We start from the raw sequence: 6,842 nt of genomic DNA, 5'->3' as shown, positions 1-6,842 counted from the left end.
GAGTCTCCTTGTTTTTGATATACACATTGTTATGAATAAAATAAAAGTATTTCATTCTAGCATTTACTCATATTCAATAAACAAAGCTCCATGGTTACTGTATGTAAACTTAAACATGTATATGAGATATACAAGTGGATCATGCCTTAAGTGATAACCTCAATAGGTCTGTAGTATAAGGATTAAAGAAGGATTCCTGATCCTGGTGACACTACAGATATGGCCCACTTTATAGAGGTTTGTAAGTGTTGTAAACTACTACATATGGTAGATCTTGACCATTCATGTGGAGACATGTGAGCGGGGGTGTCCTATACAAAGAGTTTGTATAAGATCGGACCATGAGATGATTCATCTCTGTATATAACGTCGTTAATACTGAAGACATAGGTCTTACCTAAATGACCATAGGTGACATGACCTCAATTCTAAGTGTTTTAGAAACTTCTGCCTTTGAGGGCGGTCCTTTGATTAGTATGGGTGAGAGTGGCAGATTCCCAACTCAACATACCTACCTTTTTGGGGACTTGTCTGATTTGAGAGCTGGGAACTCAGTTACACAAGATGGAATTCACTCCTTCCTTGAAGCAGGGGTAAGTAGATATATTGCTCTCTTAAGGGTTGATTTCAGGGCTTGAACATAGTGGCCACAACTGAAGGAAATTGGAAGCGAGATTTCTATGAGCAGCGGAACAAGATTATTCTAAATTAAAATCATGAATGAACATATATTTACAGTCGACTTGAATACAAATGGTTATGCAATTCATACAGAGAAATTACAGCATCAACAACAAATGAACAAAAGAGACAAACTCTACGAACAATGGCAGAAGCGTCTCCACGCTCCGTTGCGCACGACTGTTCATACAACAGCAACTTCGAACCCTCAATCTACATGACTGCAACACTTAATGAATATAGCACGAACACTTCACGCTTGTCCTCAACGATCTCCTTAGTTATGATCTCCCACGCAACAGTGAATGGCCTCCACAGCACCACGAACGGCCTCTAGAAAATCTCGACGGTGTCGAGTTGAGTCTGACAACACCAACAAGGCGACCTTGGTTCTCGGTGTGAGAATACAGAGGGTGGGCTCTGTTCAGACTTGGTTTGAGGCAGACGAAAGGAGAAAACAACGATCGCATACACAACTGGGCAAGTGGGAGATAGCGGAGACCTATCGTATAGGTCGATGCCCAATCGTTTAGATAAAGCTATGTGATCGTCTAGCAAAATCTATTTGATCGTTTAGTCTATCGTTTAGCTCGGTCTGTCGCCTACAGACACTACACGATCGTTTACCTTGGGCCAGCAATCGTTTAGAAAATACTTACAAGCGATCTGTGAAGGGTTATCGCACTGTTGATTGGTTAAGATGGACACATAAAGTGCCTGGTAGTTAACGGATGGTGGATCCCATGACTAAAGAGTTTAGTCAGTTATTCACATATCATTGGAGCTTTGAGGTACAGGTCCATAAGGTCCCCTTGGTAGCTCAATGGATTCAAGTTGAGGATCAGTTCTTGGTATTGACTTGAAATCTTCAAATTGACAAAAGGTAATTCGATTATATATGATATGATCGGTATGATGTATGAGATACATCTAGTGGAGGGTTAATGTAAATGAAATTTACATTAAGTACCATGAAATAGAAAAAGAGTTATGGTTTATATGTTTCATGAGATGAAATATTAAAACTATAGGTTATAAATATAGTATCGTAAGTTGGTTATCATTTATATTTATAATAATATTAATTATTAGATAATTATCTCTTTTTCTCTAATAACCAATTGAGTGGGAGGTTATTGGTGGTTTCATGGTAACCGTGAGATAAAAGGAAATTTGTTTTCCGAATTTTAGTAAGTTTTTATAAAACGTTCAAAAATTGTTTTGAGATTTTTCTTTCGCAAAAAGAAACTCACGGAAGCTTGTCGAGTAAATACGAATTTACTAAGCGATAGCTTGAGTGAAGTAAACGATCGGTAGTGTTTTGTAGGCAACAGACACTGAGCTAAAATATGAGCTAAACGATCGCTTAGCTTTTACTAGACGATCGCTTAGGTTTAGCTAAATGATTGGGCATCGACCTATGCGATAGGTTTCTGTCTTCTCCCACTTGCCCAATCATGTACACGATTGTTAAGTCCTCCTTCATCTGCCTCATACCAAGTCCACACAGAGCCCACCTTCTGGATTCTCACACCGAGAATACCAAGGTAACCTTCTTAGTGGTATCATACTCAACTCAACACCGTCGAGGTTCTGTGGAGGTCGTTCGTATTATTAGAGTGTTCGTGACCGACACGATCGCAGAGGACGAGTACGCAATTTTTGTGCTGTGAAGCAGTCGTGTTGTTCGAGCATTTGAGGTTGCTTTGTTCGAGCGTTCGTGAGCAAGGAGCGTGGAGACGAGTCTACAAATGTTTGTAGCTTTCGCCTTGTTTATTTGTAGTTTTCATGTTGTAATTTCTATATTGATTGTATAACTACATGTTTCTGTACGACTGTAATTTGTAATGATCTATTTTCCGCTGCTTATGGAAATCTAGAGTTCGATTTCCTTTAAGAGGTCTATGTGGATGATATGTTGGTAATCAACAAGAAAGCAAGCCACCATGTAAACGACCTGGTCAAAGCCTTTGGAGTTCTGAGAAGATATCAAATGAAGCTGAACTCGAAAAAGTGTGCTTTTGGAGTGGCTTCCGACAAGTTTCAGGGCTTCAAGGTAAACCAGAGAGGACTTGAAGCAAATTCAAACAAGATACCAGCTATTTAGAGATGGGGTCTTCTAAAACAATAAACAGCTACAAGGCCTAAATGGGAAGATAACTTCCCTTAATCAATTGGAAAGTCAAACTACTGATAAGAGTCTTCCATTCTTTAAGGTATTAAGAAAAAAACTAACTTTAAGTGGACAGAGGAATGTCAAGCTTTTGGGAAACTCAAGAATTATTTGAGCTCAATCCCACTCCTTTCCAAGCCCGTGGCCAACAAAGAGTTTTTCCTGTATCTTGTCGTGTCTGACTTCGCAGTTAGTTTAGTCTTAATTAACGCAGATGAAGGACGAAAATCACCAGTATAATACACCAATAAATTAATGGTAGGGGAAGATAGTGAAGGAAATCGGAAACGAGATTTCCATGAGCAATGGAACAAGATTATTCCAAATTACATTCATGAATCAACAATACATTTATAGTCGACTTCAAAACAAACGGTTATACAATTATACAGTGAAATTACAGCATGAATAAACTCAAATGCATAGAAAGACAAACTCTACGCACATCGGCAGAAACGTCTTCATGATCCGTTGTGCGACTCTGATCGAAGAACAGCAACCACGAGCGTTCAATCTACACGATCGTAACACAGCAGCAACATAGCATGAACACTTCGCGCTCATTCTCAACAATCTCCTTGGTCACGAACTCCTCTGCAACATGAACGAACACCGTGCTCATCCTCAGCGACACGAACGGCCTCCCCAGCACCACGAACAACCTCCAGAAAACCTCACGGTGACGAGTTGAGTCTGACACCACCAACAAGGCGACCTTGGTATTCTTAGTGTGAGAATCCAAAGGGTGGGCAAGTGGGAGATGGCTGAGACCTATCGTATAGGTCGATGCCCAATCGTTTAGATAAAGCTATGCGATCGTTTAGCTCTATCGTTTAGCTCGGTCTGCTGCCTACAGACACTACATGATCGTTTACCTTGGGCGAATGATCACCTAGCAAAACTATGCGATCGTTTAGCAAACACTACACAATCGTTTAGCTCGCACCTGCATGATCGTTTAGTTCGCCCAGTCGTCGTTTTGTAAATCTGTATTTACTTGACGACTTCGTGAGTTTCTTTTCGCAGAGAGAAAACTCAAAAAACCGTTTCAAACTTTTGTAGAAACTTTCTTTTCAAAATAGGAAACCACTTTCCTTTTAAACTCACGGTTACCATGATCCAATAACCACCCACTCATATGGTTACTAAAAGAAAAAGAATAAATTATCTAATAATTAATATTATTATAAACATAAATGATAACCAACTTATCATACTATATTTATAACTTATAGTTTCAATATTTCATCCCATGAAACATATAAACCATAGTTCTTTTTCTATTCCATAGTACTTAATGTAAATCTCATTTACATCAATCCTCCACTAGATGTATCATATACATCATACCAATTATATCATATATAATCAAAACACCTCTTGTCAATTTGAACATTTCAAATCAACATCAAGAACTGATCCTCAATTGAATCCATTGAGCTACCAAGGGGACCTCATGGACCTGTAGCTCGAAGATCCAACGGTTCGTGAATAACTGACTAAACTCTTTAGTCATGGGATCCACCATCCGTTAACTACCAAGCACTCTACTAAAGTCCGACAGCTGAACTCTCCTTACCATAAATATATTATGTTCCATTTTAACCAATGAGCAGTGCGAAAACCCTTCACAGATCGCTCGTAAGTACAGCTGGGCCAAAACTATAGGATATAAATAGAGTATGGTAAGTTGGTTATCATTTATATTTATAATAATATTATTGGATAATTATCTCTTTTTCTCTAATAACCAATTGAGTGGGAGGTTATTGGTGGTTTCATGGTAACCGTGAGATAAAAAGAAAAAATATTTTCCTAAATGAGGTAATATTGATTTGAGAATTCCATGAAAAGGTTTTCAAGTAGAGAAGATTTACTAAACGACAACTTTGAGAGACTAGACGATCGTGGAGAGTTTCTATACGATAGACTCTCAACTGGCCAATGAGCTAAACGATCGCATAGCTTTTGTTAAATGATTAGTCATCGTCTTATACGATAGGCTTTGACATCTCCCACTTGCTCAATCATTTATATGATTGTTCTCCTCCGGTCTCATGCTCTAACCAAGTTCATAGAGAGCCCACACTCTAGATTCTCACACCGAGAATACCAAGGTAACCTGTTGATGGTGTCATACTCAACTCGACACTAGTCGAGGTTCTGTGGAGGTCGTTCGTTGCGTTCGCTGTGTTCGTGATCCGAGTGATCATTATGTTCGAGATTGTTGTGGATCATGAAGTGTAGCGGTCGAAGTGTTAGAGCGTTCGTGATCAAGGGTCTTGAAGATGAGTATTCAAAGTTATGGTTAATTATTTCCCTTTATCATTTAGTAAAGCAAGTTGTAATTTCTGTTTTGCGCATAGCCTGTTATTTCCGTTTGTAATTGTAATTATGTATGTTCATATATGAATGAAATTTGGAACGATTCTTTCGTTGCTCATGGAATCCTCATTTCTGATTTCCTTCAATTGGTATCAGAGCCAGGTTGTTCTGATATTCCAAATTTCACTTCTGTATTGAACTTCTTTTACAGTCGTGGTGGGTTTTCTGCATTGTGTTTAATTGTTAAATGCATTTGTGGATGGTGTTGATAAATGTTTTCGGATTTAATTGCCTCTAGTATAAAGTTTTCTTTAAATTACAAAGTGTTAATTTATAAGGGCCCCTGTGTTTTTGGGGGTATTTAACATGCTATCGAGTCTGTAATTCAAAGTGTTTGAGTTAGTCGAGTCGTTCATGATGAAGTTTCGAAGTATGGAGATGCGACTCACAGCAAAGAAGAAGACCAAGAGTTCGTCGTATCGTGCAGCCTCAGGTAAATGATCGTTGGAATTTAACTAAACGATCGTGTAGATTTTTGTATACGATCGTGTAGTATTTACTTAACGATCGTTTAGCTAGGGTAAATCATTTACTCTACTGCGTTGCCCAATTGCGGAGACGCTGAAGGTAAACAATCATAATCGGAGCATATGATGCTTATCGTTTAGAAGAAGGCACGCACTAAACGATCGTGTAGTTAGCATGCCTCATCGCATAGTTACTACCTACAAGAACATGCGGTATACGATACGAAAGTGCTCGCTTAGCGATCGTTTAAATGATCATGCTTCATCACATCATAGTCGTTTAGATGATCGTATAAGGCTTGCATTGTACGTGGTGCGCTAGATGATCGTGTACCTCGTGTTTCATCGCATAGTAAAACACGATCGTTGCTAAACTATCATTTAGCTCTAGAAGCATAGGTAAACGATTGACAAAGCATTTGTTATTTCGTGTAAACGATCGCGGGGTGTTTGGTGCACGATCAGCAGAGATACGTAGACTTCGCCTGGACGGTTTAAGACCCGATTCGCTTGTTTGAACCGAAGACTCCTTTGTTTTGTAATAGGTAGCTTGTTTTTAAGGATTTTGAGGCAATTTTACCCAGTTCATCAACATTTGTTTATTATACATGTGATGTATGGTATTTATATGGCAAAGTGTTTGATATATAGATTTAAAACCCACCTTAGGTTGTGCAATTATTCATGCATCATGTATCATAAATGATATAATTTAGTATGAAGAAATTACTTGAAAGCATGCGCATACATCATGACAATATAAGAGTTATATTTATGCATGCAGTGAGCATTATCATGCATCATCTTTATATTATAAACGTTATAGTATAAGGGTGTATGGAAGCATGTTTTGCTTAGTTCATTGCTTGTTTGTATAAGTATTATATAAAAAGTAGCAATGAATTCACAACGCATTGAGCATGACACTTAGATTGTTTATAAAAGTTATGAATGCCTTTTATATGTTTAGCTTTGTGTTGTGGTTTTGGTTGTTTACTGATAACTAGTAGAAATACAAGTTATTACAGCTCAAATTAGTAAAACAATGAGAGAAAGCGATGGTAAAATAGGCAATATCATGTCTGAAAGTGCCAAACTAAAGGGAATTGCGATCGCTAATGCTCATCAGATAAAAG

Source organism: Benincasa hispida, chromosome 12 (assembly GCF_027475165.1).
Source record: "Benincasa hispida cultivar pf3 chromosome 12, pf3_genome.v1.1, whole genome shotgun sequence".
NCBI lineage: Eukaryota > Viridiplantae > Streptophyta > Magnoliopsida > Cucurbitales > Cucurbitaceae > Benincasa > Benincasa hispida.
Note: the sequence above shows the minus strand (reverse complement) of the source record.